The sequence below is a fragment of the Adiantum capillus-veneris genome, chromosome 28 (assembly GCF_014529385.1).
Source record: "Adiantum capillus-veneris isolate H3 chromosome 28, ASM1452938v2, whole genome shotgun sequence".
Classification (NCBI taxonomy): domain Eukaryota; kingdom Viridiplantae; phylum Streptophyta; class Polypodiopsida; order Polypodiales; family Pteridaceae; genus Adiantum; species Adiantum capillus-veneris.
This window is the reverse complement of record NC_140958.1, coordinates 121,253,203-121,268,573: the sequence shown is the minus strand read 5'-3', so window position 1 is coordinate 121,268,573 and position 15,371 is coordinate 121,253,203.

Here is a 15,371-nt window from a genome sequence, read left to right as displayed (position 1 = left end):
AAAAGGCGAGAAAGAGGTCACCCTCTTCTCCACCTTCTTCAAATTCTTCATCTTCTGAAGAAAGTGATGGTGCAACTTTTGAACCATCAAAAAGAAGAGGCCATAGAAAATCCTATGCCGCATGGAAGAGGTCGTCCAAGCTGAAGAAATTCAAAGAGGGAGGGAAGAGCATCTCTTTCCTTACCTATGATGGCACCTTCGGTGCTACAGACAAAGTTTTGGCCTTTATCCAGCAATTCGATGCGGCGTTTGGAGATGAGGGCTTCACGGAGTCCTCTAAGCTACGCCATGTAGCTATGCACTTTCAAAAGTCCGCCAGACAATGGTGGTCTAGCCTACGAGCCAACGGTGAAGCTCCACGAACATGGAAGGCTTTAAGAGCTTCCATTATGAAGCAGTTTTTGGCCACCGATGCCAAAGACAAAGTACTCACCGAATGGCGAAGCTTAAAGCTCTCTCCCAATGAATCCATCCACAAATATGTAGACAAGTTTTGGGACCTACAACTCAAAGCCACTGTCTTCAAAAAGTTGGATTTTGGAGAGCAAAAGCAACAATTTTGTGCGGGCTTAACCGAAGAAATGGCGGAGTATGTCAACTCCCAAAGACCACGTACCATATCGGCGGTAATACACCATACTATGGTGGCCTCGCGAATCAATTTCCAAACGGGGGGTAAAAGAAATAATAAGCCCCCGGAAAACAAGGGTTCCAATGAGCCTAAGGGGAAGGACAATGTCCAAAAGTCTCCTAAGGGCAATTCCAACAAAGCTAAAGAGAAGGGAGTTTACAAAGGAAAGAATAAACTCTCTCCTGAAGAGCTTGAGCGTTATCGTAAAGATAACCGGTGTTTCAAGTGCGGCGAACAAGGGCATGCGTACCGCGCTTGTCCCCAAAAGAACAACCGCCAAGATCCTCCTAGAGCTTCTTTGGTTGAAATCCAAGAGGAGGAGATTCACCAAACTCACCACAAAGGATCTCCTCTATGCCATGCTTGGGGAAAGGTAAGAGAACATGATGCTTTTATTCTCTTTGACCCTGGTTCTACTCACAATTTCATATCTATGGAGTTAGCCACCAAGCTAGGCATACAATCCTACGAGATGGGAGATATCCTACCCGCAGACAGTGCCTTCAAGGGGCAAGAAGCTTCAGTCACTCCCTTAATCGGGAAATTGAGGCTTCATGTCCAAGGCTATGTGGACAAAGAGGACTTCTTTATCTCTCCTCTCAAGCATGAGGATGTAATCCTAGGGGCACCATGGTTTGACCGTCTGGCTGCCCATGTTAAATTTCCTGAAAGGAGAATCTCCTTTAAGTTCAGGGAAAAGGACATGTATATAGATGCTAGGGAGATGGGTAACACCATCCCCATTGTACATACACCAGCTTTCAACAAGTCAATAAAGAGCTCTATTTCCGTGTACATGATTTTTGTTAAAGATTCTCAAAATGAACCTAATGCTTTAGCAAAAGAAAATAAAAGCAACCAAAAGGAATTAGAGTTATCCAATTTTCTCAAGGGGTTTCAAGATGTCTTTATTGACGACATCCCTTGTGAGCTACCTCCTAAACGAGGCAATGACGACCATGCAATTGAACTTCTTCCAGGAAGTTCACCGCCTAACAAACCTCCTTATAGAGTTTCTCAAGCTCAACAAGAGGAGATTATGCGGCAAGTGCATGAGTTAATTGAGAAGGGCATGGTTAGGCCTAGCTCATCTCCATTTTGCTCACCTGTGCTATTAGTGCAAAAGAAAGATGGCACATATCGTATGTGTGTCAACTATAGAGCACTAAATAGGATCACTATCAAGAATAGGTTTCCCGTTCCACGGGTAGAAGACCTATTTGATAAGCTACAAGGATCGACCTACTTTAGTAGGATTGACCTAAAAAGTGGCTATCATCAAATAAGGATAGTTGATCAAGACATTGTAAAGACCGCATTTCGTACTACATTTGGTCTTTACGAATACATTGTCATGCCTTTTGGCTTGACTAATGCACCAGCCACATTTAACCGCTTGATGGAGAAGCTGTTCAGGCCTCATCGAACCTTCACTGGAGTGTTCTTTGATGATATTATCATCTACTCTAATTCATTGGAGGAACACAAGCAACACCTCCAGGTAATATTTCAAGTTTTAAGAGAGAATAAACTTTATGTTAATCGAAAGAAAAGTGAATTTTTCTTGCAAGAGATTCAATATTTAGGTCACATTATCTCTCAAGATGGAATCCAAATGGATCCATCCAAGTTAGAGGTAATAAAAGGATGGCCTAAACCAAGGAATCTTCATGAACTAAGAAGCTTTATAGGTATGTGTGCATACTATAGACGCTTCATAGAAAAGTTCTCACAAATTGCAGGACCATTACATGACCTAACAAAGAAAAATGTTAGGTATACGTGGTCTGCTAAGGAGAACAATGCTTTTGAAAAGCTTAAAGAAAAGCTTATCTCTCAACTTGTGCTTACACTACCGGATCTCTCAAAACCATTTGAGGTCCAATGTGATGCTTGTGGTGATTGCCTTGGGGCTGTTCTGCTCCAAGAAGGGCACGCCATAGGCTATGAGAGTCGAAGACTCGACCCTGTTGAGCAAGCTCTAGGCATATACGAAAAAGAACTCCTTGCAGTTCTACATGCCTTAGACTCATGGAAGCACTATTATTGGGGACTCCTTTCATTCTGCGAACGGATCACCAAAGTCTTAAGTACTTCATGACGCAGACCAAGCTCTCCGACAAACAAATGAGGTGGGCAAATTTCCTTTCGCAATTTCATTTTCATATTGCTCACATTGCTGGCAAGCATAATCAAGTAGCCGATGCACTCTCAAGACGACCGAGAGTGAATGCGGTTTCCATAGCAACTCACAATGATCTATCTTCAATGATAGATGAGTATGCTATTGATCCCGATTTTAGAGATGTGATTTCAGCCCTTGCATTAGGGAAGAAAGAAGAACCATTTACTTTACAAGATGGTTATCTTCTCTATGGCAATAGACTATGCGTTACTAACTCACTACGTGAGAAAGTAATGTATGAATCTCATGCTCCCCCATATGCGGGGCATAGAGGGATTCAGTCTACCCTAAAGGGAATTGAAACATATTTCTATTGGCCTACCATGAAAGTGAACATACACGAGTATGTTTCCAAATGTGTGGTATGTCAAAAGACAAAATTTGATAGAGGGAAGCAACTTGGATTGCTTCAACCCTTGCCAATCCCTAATTCACCGTGGGAGAGCATATCCATGGATTTTATCTTTAGATTGCCTAAGTCTATCCATGGGAATACGGGAATATGGACGATAGTAGACAGGTTCAGTAAACAAGCTCATTTTATACCTGTCAAAAAGACTATCAAAGCCCATCAAATGGCAACCCTCTTCATTTCACAAATTTTCAAGTACCATGGCTTGCCAATGTCCATAGTGTCGGATAGAGATCCTAGAATGACCAGTAATTTCTGGAAGGGTCTCTTTGAGAATTTAGGAACAAGGCTAAACTTCTCTTCGGCCTATCACCCACAAACTGATGGCCAAAGTGAAATAGCTAACCTAACTATTCTCGATCTACTAAAAGCCTATGTAACGGAAGTAGATCAAAGATCCCAATGGGAGAAGTACTTACCCTTAGTAGAGTATGCTTACAATAACACTGTACATACTTCTACAGGAAAAGCACCTTTCGAGGTAATTGAGGGAAGATCAAAAAGTCCCTTGCTACTTAAGGTACATGGGAAGATCTTCGCTGCAGATGAGTATAGCCGAGACCTACAAGAATCTTTCCAAAAGATTCAGGATGCTATCTCTATCTCACAGCAAAGGCAAAAGGCTGCTGCTGACAAGCACAGAAGAGCCCAAGCCTTTAAAGAAAACGATTGGGTCTTGTTAAAGTTTCCCAAGGCTCGATTAAGGCACACGACGGGCAAGAATCCTACGGGCCACCAAAAGTACTATGCTAAACTAGCAAAAAGGTATTATGGTCCCTTCCAGATTCTTAGGCCAATCAATGAGATGGCCTATCAACTTAAGTTGCCCAATCATTGGCTCATACACAATGCTTTTCATGTGAGCCTCTTAAAGCCTTACAAAGGAGAGCCACCTCAAGAACCAACTATTGAAGACCCACCGGAGATCGAGGACCACGAGGAGGTGCTGCAGCCCGAGTCCATTCTCCGACATGAAGACAAGGTATTAAGAGGCGGTAAGACTATCCGACGATATCTTATTAAGTTTAAGAATTATCCTTTTGAAGATGCTAGATGGATGCAAGGCATACAATTAAAGGATAACCTAAACCTTGTCAATGCTTACAATGCTTCCCAAGAGTAAGCAAATGTACAAAATGTTGGTAATGTCATAATAATCAATATCTAATTCTCCTAAATGATTTTCTCATATTAAACTGATCATTTAATGTGGGGAAGTGCCAAGGGAGAAAAAGCTAGAATATTGGTTAAGTTAGCAGACCGGCCACAGTAGGGATCCAAAGGAGGGAAATTAGGGATCCAAAGGGGGGACCATCTGCAAAAGAGCCATGTGAAACAATGGGCCAAAAAGACCCTAAGGTTCAGCCCATTAAGACTTCCAAAATGCTAAGGTTCCAAAATTTAAAGGTTGTGTCCAAAGGTCAACCCTAGGGAAAATTGGATGCTTAGTGTGTGCCCAAAAAGTCTTTCTACATCCCTACATGGGAGGGGGCGAGCCCCAAAGCTAGGGGATGAGAGAGAAAGCCACACACACACACACACAGGCTCCCTTTACACAAAGGGAATGAGGGACACATGTCAGCTCCCTAGGCCAGATGCCCACAAGGTGTGCCCAATTCCTATTGGAAGACCCTTGAAGTGGACCAATGAGAATTAAGCTAGAGTAAATCTAGTCTAATTAATTTAAAAACATTTAATAAAAGAAACCAATAAGAATTAAGTGTCCTAGAAGACTATTGGGCAGTCTCCCAAGGGGTCCAATGAGCATTCAGGAGCCCCATGGCTTGCCTGATTCCTATTGGCCAGGAGGCAAAGGGGTCCAATGAGAGTTTAGTTTAATTATTTAATTACTTAAAGCTCTCACAAAAGGGGAAAGGGGGACACATGTCTAAAGGCTATCACTTATGCTGCTTAATCCCTATTGGCTTGACCTGGGGAGGTCCAATGAGGCAAAGGCCAGACTTATTTAGCACCTAGGGCTCGCCCAAGAGAGAGGGGGGGCTGATTTTTGCTTGGCATTGACACACACACTCTCACACTTGACCATGTGTGAAGGGAAAATACTCTATCTCCTCCCAAGCTTTAATGGAGAGCTCATCACCTACTCCAAGCTTGTGAGATAGAAGCCTACATCAACACTCTCTTGGCATGTGGATGCAAATCCAACCAAGAGCCAAGCTTCAATGCATGCTCATCTTCTCTACCAAGCTAATTACTAAGCTAAGCTATGCTAATATGAGTGATTATGTGAGGAGATGTACTTCTTTCTCGTAAGATACTTCTTTTTCCTCTCAATCTACTCTCATACCCTGCTAGCTCTCACCATCTTCGAAGGTGTGTGAGGTCTTGGGTCTGAGAACGGGGATAATTCAAGTTGTGTTTGATTAAGTGTTTTGCTTGGTGTATGAAGCTTCCATCTTCATTGCACTAGCTAGTCTTGAAGGAACACAAAGAATTGTATTGTACAATGTCTCTCTTGATGGGAGAAACCATAATACAAAGCCTTTTGGAGGGGGGACCGGCTCCATGCAAATCCGGTCCTCAACTGTTGTCAATAGCTTAATTTCTCTCTCTTTTGAAAGTATTGTCGATGCTATCTAACTAGGTGTTATGCTTTTTGTTGCTCTCTCCACCCAAGCACTCATGTAATTCTCATTAGGAATCTATTCTAATGAAATGCCCACTATGTTCATGCTAAATTCCGCTACACATAAGATTTTAGGCCATTAAATGTTACACAAAACCCCAGTCTACAATGTCAAAGTGCTCAAATCGGACCTCGGATGAGCAGTTTACGGCCAAAATAGGCTCCAAAAACACCAAAAACACAGTTGCGGTTGTTCCTCCTCTTCTCTCCACGTTTTATCTGGTCTTATCTCTGGTTTTTCAGTTCCTACACTTAGCTTTATTACTCGGGCACCCTTGGCCTTTTAGTTGACGTCAAACGGACCTCGAACAGACCAAAAACTGACCTCGCAGTGCATAGTTGTCACCCTGCTGCATCCATACGCACACCTGACACTCGATTTTTTTCAAAAATGCATCCCGCCACCACGTGAAGTGGCCCCAAAATAGGGTCCTCATGATGACATTTGTGCATAATTATCACAAGAAAACATCCACGTTGTGCCCGTACTTCTCCACGTGCAAGTATTGACCCCATTCGTCCTCCTGACGCCACTAGATGCCATCTGACGCATCTGCTTACCTCATGTTTTCGGCCCGCGGATAGCTTCCTTGAGAAGTTTTATGCACTACCAACTCCTCATTATTATAGATAAAACACACTGGTACTAGTGATAGTGAAAATCGATGCACTATGTACATGCTGTCCTACCTGTACACATGTGGGCCCCACGTAACGACCTGGCTCTGGAAAATGGGCAATCTTTTATTTGACGCACCATGCATGGGTATGTACATATGCGAAATCCCTTGCTCCAAAAAACTCCTAACAGCAGCACGGCTAGAGCGGCTCATGGAAAGTTTCAGAGCCGGAAGAGCCCTCAAAGGAGATTTGAGCGAGCTATGGAAGCCGTCTCTAGAAGCAATGCCGGGATCATCCCGAAGGGTGCATAGAGACAGAAGACTATATTAAGAATTTTGAGATTCTGGATGCCACGGCGGAAAATATCCCACATGTACCATTTACAGAAGCAGAAGGGGAGCAAGTCCGACGGCAACTGCTAGAGGAGCAGGAAGGCCAAGAGAGAGAGAAGAAGACAAAGGCGGACAGGGATTTCAAGAAAAAGCCGACAACTCCACCGTCCAGCCCTGAGTCCAGCCCACCGCCCTCACCACCTCCTCGCAGCCCTCCAAAAACTCAACAGAAAGAGGAGCAAGACAAACCTGAAGATCAAGAATAGTCAAGGCAAGAACAGAGCTAAGAACAAGAGCAAAAAGAAGAAGCTAAGCCCAAGAGTGAGTAGCCAGAGCCAAATCAAGCAAGGTATAACACATTTCTAGACCTACTAGCTACCGGATATTCAGAAGAAGAGGCTGCCACAGTCGCATTTGACTTGGCAAGCACAGGGCCCAAAGAGAAAATGCGGAGCCTGTGGTTAGTGGAGCTAAAGGAGATGGCCACTGATACAGTGGACCTGCACCCACCCACCAATGATTGGGATGTGGTGATGACCAAGCTAACCGGGCTCTGGGCACAATCATTGGCCACAAAAAGTGAAATGGATAATCTCAAAGCCACTGAAGTGCAGATCAAGCTTGAAGTCGACACTTTACAAAAACAAAGCCAAAGGCAGATAGAGAGAGAAGCAGAGCTGCAAGCCACTCTGGAAAACGCATTGCAAAGATGCCAAAAGATGGAAAGAGATAATCAGGAGGCAGCTCAATGATTGCAAGGAGCCAAAGAGGACTATAAGAAACTCAAGAAGTCATTGACAGATGCAGAGAGGGAAAGGGATAACCTAACCCTACAACTTGTAGAAGAGTCCAAGGAAGTGGAGGCCATGCGGAATGCCAAAGAGAAGGCAGAATAAGAGCAGGAGGCTAGCCAGGATGAGGTCATTGAGCTCAAGGACCAACTTAAAGTTAAAGATCAAACCATCAAGCGGCTACAGGTATCTCCTGCCAGAGTCAGAGCTACTAGCTCGACTCACACCACTTCAAAGAGTCAGCTTTATGAAGAACAAATGAAAGAACTCCAAAAGGAGTTGACCTTAGAGAAGAAGCAAAGGCTGATGATGGCAAAAGGGTCAGTGGTCATGTGAACACACATGGAAGAAGAGCACAAGGCAATGCAGGATGAGCTGGAAAACATCAAGAGAAAGCTCGAGCAGGCGGAGAAGATCAATGCCGATTTGAATGACCTCCTTGTGAATATGGGAGAACAAGCTGAAGCAGAGAAATAGACATTCCAAAAGCAGATAGAAGAGCTGAGAGGTCAGCAGGCAGAAGACCAGGCAAGCATAGGGCCAGCAACCATGGAAGGAATAGACCTAGAAAATGTGGAATATCCTGTGGACACACTCGTGAAAGAGGAAATCCTTGTAGAACTCTCTCAAGAGCCACAAGATCTGACACAAGAAGAAGAAGAGAAGCTGCGAAAGGCAATAGAAGAGAAAATCAGAGAAACGGCCAAAGAAGCCTTGGAATGGGAGCAGAGGGTTTTTAAATCAATGAAGATTTAGAAGATAGACGCCAGCAACCTTCGGCGTGAATGGCTACAGCCCTCTCTCCCATATCCTTTGCTAAAGTACGAAGCCGCCACAATCAACAAGAGAATCAGAGAAGAGCCAATAGTGCCACTGTACACAGCAGACATCTCCAAGCCTGAAGGAGAAAAGTTGATAGTCGACTCCCAACCCAGGTGGAGAAAGGCATGGCTGACGAAGTATCCATAGTACCTAATCTATCTGGTAGAGGCACCAAAAGTCATTAGAGATAACTTAAGTTTCTACCCTCTACCAAGGATATGGACGTGGAACGCCCATGAGCTACTGCAAAGAAGCCAACCCACTTGGCTAAACTATCTAAAGCTACCAGGCTTGAAGGCAGGCGAGAGAATAAGTGTTCAATACATGGTGAAAACCCTAACGGGATCCATCAAATTGTTCACTGGCTTGCCTGAACTATCTTGCATTATGATGAGAAAGATCTGCAAAACCCTTTTGGCAGTCTTCGAGACGTTCAAACTGGGCCAGGCGACAGACATTATCTTCTTCTTTCAAGATACATACAAATGCGCATACAATCTGTCTGGTCAGCCTTCCAAGGAGGTGATACATGCATTGTATCAAAGGATCATGTTTTTGCCATCCTATCACCTCCAGGACTTTGAAGAACCTTTCTACACCGGCTTCTTCACAATCAGCTCTGACATATTCGGCCCAATACTACTGGCTCAACATGCAAGATACGAGTCGCTGCTCAAGATGAGAGAAACCCTAAGATGAAGAGGCAGCTCAATAGATGTCGGGGACGACATGAGCAAGGAGGGGGGGAGGGTTGGAAGCAGGACACACCCTATGGAAATTGACTGCTCGGCAGATTATTATTTTTTATAATTATTCATGTATTGAGAAAAACCCGACATTTCACCTTGTAAATATTGGGGCTTACAGAAGTTTCCAAATTGTATCCCAGTTTTGACATTTAGATTGAGTAGATGGTTAAATTGGAACATTAGGGTTTGAGAATTATAAGGTATATATACCACTTTTTGACCTTAATGAAAAACCTTTTGTCATTTTAAAAAAATTTGAAATCTTGTGAGCGAGCGTACTGTGTATGAGAGCGAGTGAGAGCTTCATCTTGACGCTATGCACACATTGGTGGTCGGAATCGAGTGCAGAGACATGCAGCGTGTTGCCCCCATCAAGAGCTATCCTCCAATACCTACATTGCGCGCGTACAGTCCGGTTTTGCGAGCTCCACCTATGAGCTTCATCTGGTGATTCGGTGAGCATACGTTGTCTGATTTTGCATTGAAGCATATCCATGCGTTCGCATTGAGTAGAGCTACACATTAGGCACTTTAGATTTCGGAAACGACAACTTGCAAATTTCAGCCAGACATCCTACGTGATTTTGCACCTGATGTTTTGGGTTGGGGTTTTGGTTCATAGACCTTAGGGAGAGCGACCTATTGGTGTTAGTAGGGTCTCCTTCAAGTCCTATGGTGTTTCGAGATCGTTTGATGGGTGTTCGGCTCTAGAAAGCGTTGTAGGAAGTTTCCTCTTATGCACTCTTGAAGGCTGTGACTTAGACATTGGGCAGAGACCTCTGTAGGAATTAGTTACGAGTCGGTCGAGTGTAGGTTGACACCCTATGCTTGCTTCCACGTGCTTGCGGGTCGAGCTTCGTCCTTAGTTGACAAATCTTGTTAGGTGAGTTCTCGCTGTGTTGACGTCCGTTGCGGCATATCCGTCCAACAGTATCGATTTTTGTTTTCCCCTGCACAATTATCCAATTGTAGTAACAAGTTCTCTGGCAACTTGAAAAATGTTGATCCTGACTCCGCTTTTGTAGCTTCTAATGGTTGCTTGATGGGCTCTTTTCCATCACTCAAGTTGTGCTGATCTAAATCATCCCTTGAGTTCAAATAATGTAGCAGTAGAGAGATACTACTCCTTGGTAGTCCATTTGTTGCTAGATCACTAGGAGGATGCTTATCTATCCTTTGTAAGTTATGTAAACAATTAGCAATTGAGCCAATTCTAAGATTTGGATCAGTTGGCCACAAACCATTCAAGACAAAGTGACCATAATGACCTTCTCCATGGCCATGAGTGATCTTACCTATCAAAGCCACCAGCAAATTGTATCATGAATCCACACCATTAGAAACAATGTGTAATCTAGGAATGGCAATCTTCTTTTGATCCATCTTATCATGGATTATACAAACATACTTTTGTGGTTGAGTTTCTGAATATGTGCGCCATGCATAATATAAGTGCCTACAACTCTTCTGTTGTGCCATGTGAACTTCTCTTTCTCTCAAGAAAAGAGCTCTCTCTTCAAGAGAAATTTTAGCTTCTAGCTTGCCTTGATTGAACTACACACATTGCACTTAGAGAGCTCACTTGTATTTGTTAAATCGACATGTAGATACTCTTTGTTCCAAATTCTACCAAAAGAAGATTCAGATAACTTCTTCTCATAGCCCATTTGGTCCAGTGTTGTGTTGATTTTGCTTAAAATGTCAACTTGTTTGTACATTGATGGAAACACTAATTGAGTCTCTATTAAGCCATCTAGTAGTGTTCTGCTTCTATGTGGCATCTTCTCAAAGTTGTTATCCACGAATTGATTTAATAGTGCTCTTGCTAAACTAGTATGTTGAAGTCCTCTTCTCAATGTACATGTGTTACCATGCATATATTGGTGCACACCGTTTTCAAAATTTTCCTTGTAGTGGTAAAATGATGTCTTTGGTATTCCATGTAGCTCATACCATGCTCTACAGCAAACAATAGAGCCCTTTATCTTGAATTGGTATCGCATCTTCTCATCTTTCTGATAGCATATAGAGAGAGCATCATATACATAATTTGTGAGTGTTTTTGAGACTCTCCCCAAAATTCTTGCTGTAATCTTGTCACCAAATCACGATCTGCAAATTGACATCATTTTTTTCCACAACAATCAATGTATGAAACCCTTTGAATTGACTCAGCTAAAAGATAAAAAGTAGAAGCTGGTGCTACTTGTACTTTTTGAGTCCTATTGATGAATTTGTATCATCTCTTCTTTAGCAAAGGGGCATCAACACTACCATCAAGTTTTTTCTCAGTTATAAGACCTAGGGAACTGAGACATAGGATCCTACTCCCTACCGCCCTTTATCTAGGCCTAGCTCCTAGCTCTTGCCCTAAGCAGATCCCCATTCCACACTGGTCTAGTCCAGGCCCTTGGACTAGGTCCCTGACCCCCTAGGTTGGGCCTTGCCCCGTAGGACCCTTGTCCTGACATTACTCCCCCCTTAAGGAAGAGTTTTCGTTCTCGAAAACTAGAGTGAAAAGAATAAGTTTTCACAAAAGTTGTAAAGCAATAGACTTGACTGTAGACTAGTCAAATCATCTTAAAACCGTACCATAAGAATCTCATCAAGAGTTGTAATGTGAATATGATATTTAGAATATCCTAAATGTATGCTCTTAGCACCTCTTACTGGTGTAGCCACATATATTTTATGCTCGTAGCAAGTTTATGCTCCTAGCATGTGTTATTGTCCTTTCTTAAGTTGCATAATATAAACCTTTGTTTATAACATGATCATAACTTAAGTTACAGGAATGATTGATGATTTACTCCTTCCATTTGAAAGAGAGGCTTCATCCTTGAAACAACTAGAGATGTAGTCTCATGCCGCCTCAGACAAAAGAGTGTTAAACACTAGGGCCCATAACACCTAGTGTGTATGCAATAACAAACCTTTATCCTAGCCTGTAGAATACAAGAATGCTTTAACTTATAGTAAGTAAACTCCAAATAGAGCAATAAATGATTATTAATTGGATATGCTTGGTGCTAATGTACGCACTTTTCATATCCTTTAGCCCTAGATTACACCTTGTAATCTGCATATCCCCTTGGATAACTGACAGTACTGAGATGTTTTTTCCTCATGGTTTATAGACAGTCATCCCAGATGACTGGTAAATGGGAATCACCATATCGTGTAACATTGTTGAGGAATCACCAATGTCTGGAATAACCATCGTGGTTACCTTGAGAAATCCACAAACACCCAGACCGAGCCATGACCTCTATTGGGGATTAGTAGACCCAAAAGTAATCTCATAGAGATACTACTCATAGAGTGCAAAAATGCTTCATAAGCAACACATGGATGAATATGCATGCCGTTCCAGATCAGTTTTTTCTAAACACTAGGGCCCATAACACCTATTGTGCATGCATTTAGCAAAAAACAGATCCAAACCTGTATATCCATGGTGATTCTTGCCAATCCTTATGGATAATGTGATGCACCTAACACACATTAAAAAGTAATGAAAATAGGTCTGAAAAGAAACTAAATACTTTCAGTTACAATCTTGTGCGAGCCTTGCTGAAATGTCTGAACCATAATAGAAAGTGAAACATGGAATCACTTCTAGGTACAAACAATGAAACTTTTTCATTAACAACTTAGAGCCTTGCTATATGTAGAAACAACCATCTGTAATGTTGTTTCGTAGTACTTGTACAAGTCATTCTAAGTATCCGATAATTTTTGGCCACTAAAATTTCTCCCGATACATCGTGCTGAAAATGGTCTAGAAAACAAATTTGACCAGCACCTAGTTGGACTTTGTCATGACACATAATTGAAATAATGGCGCCAGTGTCAGTCCAGAGACTCGTATTCTTCACACGTGGAATATGTCTCATGTGAGGATGTATAGAAAAGAACATCCATCAAGTACAAGATGTACTTGTGTGTGGAGGTAGCTCTAAACACTCTGCGACAAGAGTGAGAGGGACCCTCATTCATTGCTCCACACTGGCTAAACCAAACTCCTTGAGTTCCTAGACCATGTTGTATCCCATGTGACAACATGTGCCAGATTGAACCCTACAAGTAGGCTCGTAATAGCATAAGGCAGAAAGATAGATTGGACACTTGGCCCAAAATACTTTGTGTCGTCATGCCCTTGGCATGGCTCTGTAACATTCAAGCGTACTTATACGTCTTGAAAAACCAAGCAAAGAATACTAAAAATGAAATAAAACCAAATTAATAGATGCGTACCTAGAGATTTGAACGTAATGTTCACTTACCCGTATTCAAATGGAGAGGAGCACGTCCCCTACCTAAAAAACAAACAGCATTGCACTGGGAACCCTAAGTGTTTCCTTTTCAATACAAGCCCTTGGATTAGAATCTACGTAGTCAAACCCCTTGGTAAGACTCTTTGTAGAAACTGCTCAACTAGCAGATAACGGTCACCAACATAGTCAACCGTGTATAGAATGATTGAAATCAACTTGAAAAGTGTGTTCGTCCGCTATCACGTGGTAGATTGCGGAATTCTTTCCTTGAAAGTATAATTGGGAGATATCAACTGTGATCTGCAATGCAGATCAAACTCTGATCCTTAATGCCTATGGGGTGATGTAGCAATCACCCGCTGGGTCTTACCTCAAAACAGTATGTCCATAGACATTCCATAGTGCTATAGAGAGAGAAGGAGACCCACACAAGTGAATTGTCGAGCTCTTATGGACAGCCATGCTGTCGCAACTGATTGCTGCATCTATACTTTCTTGTAGAGATCAGCTGCTGGGAGTTGAAGATTATCCAAAACTCAACTTGAGTGTCACACTGAAAACATGTAGTGCAAAAATGACACCCTAAACATCCGGAATGACAAGAATCTTGCTTGTCCATTAACGTCGATGTGTACCTCCTTGGGTAGATCTTGAAAAAAATCACCCAAAGAATGCCAATAGTTGGGTCTTACCCTTGGAATGACAACGGCTCTTAGCCTATTTGGCTCATAGTCCTTATGCAAAATAGTGTGCAATCGACGAACCAATGAAGACTAATTTGCGTAGCATCTTAGCCACGTGCTAGCTGTGAGTTAGAGCACCTTAGCTCAAGCTAACTCACGAGAAAAACATGTATCAAAATCTTCTTAGAAGATTTTCATTTTTGCCTTAGACAGAGAGATAGAGAATGAAAAGAAGAGCATGCTGGGCTGAGAAACTTTCCTTAAGTTTTTAGAGTGTGTGCCCAAGCTATGTGCTCTTATGCATCTTATGCCTGACTTGCAGCTTATCGTATAAGCATTCCCAGTGTTCTTGTATGACTCTCTCATCGAGAGAGGTAACAGAAAAACACAAAACTCATTCCGATCCACCTACCTTGCAGGGATCGTGATTGCCCGTGAAATAAGTCCAAGAATTAGGCTCCTGTTAGTATCGTTGTGTGTTGATAGAAACCGACAATCATATTAAACAATTTATCCTTAATCTGCCCTGGACAGAGTTGCGAGTGTGATAGCGAAAGCGTAATGCATGAAACGGTAGTATTGAATCCACCTCATTAGCATGCCTTGCATGCAGATTTGTAAGCCCTTGGCTACTGTGACGACGTCAAGCACGAGGTCCAAACCCATAAGTGCCTTGCACAGCCGATACTGGTAGGGATGCTATGAGGTGATATCCCAATTTTTCCAATTCCCCAAACTTGGGTGCGAATGCCCTTGATTCCCAGGCAAGAAGCATTATCTCAGCACGAGTTAGAAGCCTTGCGTCATGTGAACCTATCAAAGCATGTTGCTTTGTATAACAGACAATCCTTTCCAACGAAAATGTGTAAGCATGAAAAAACAAACAAAACTTAACATTGTCTACCCTGGTCTTCCAACAGCAACCATTTGTCCAGAACTTTTGAAGCAGAAACTTGCTCAAATCCGGCTCATAGCCAATTCTGATGCGTGAGAGAGAGTGGTCGCATGTACCATATACACCCACTTGGCATGTAATGAATTATCTTGTAGACACATTGCCAAGTTCTCCCAAAGGTTGTACGCTCATAGCATATACCAAACATGGGAAGTCGTGTGTTTGTATGACACATCTCAGTAGCCACACTTTGGATGTTACCGTCGTTCATAGCTACAATTACTCTTGCTTAGAGACAAATGTCATAGCAAAGAAAATCAACGTTG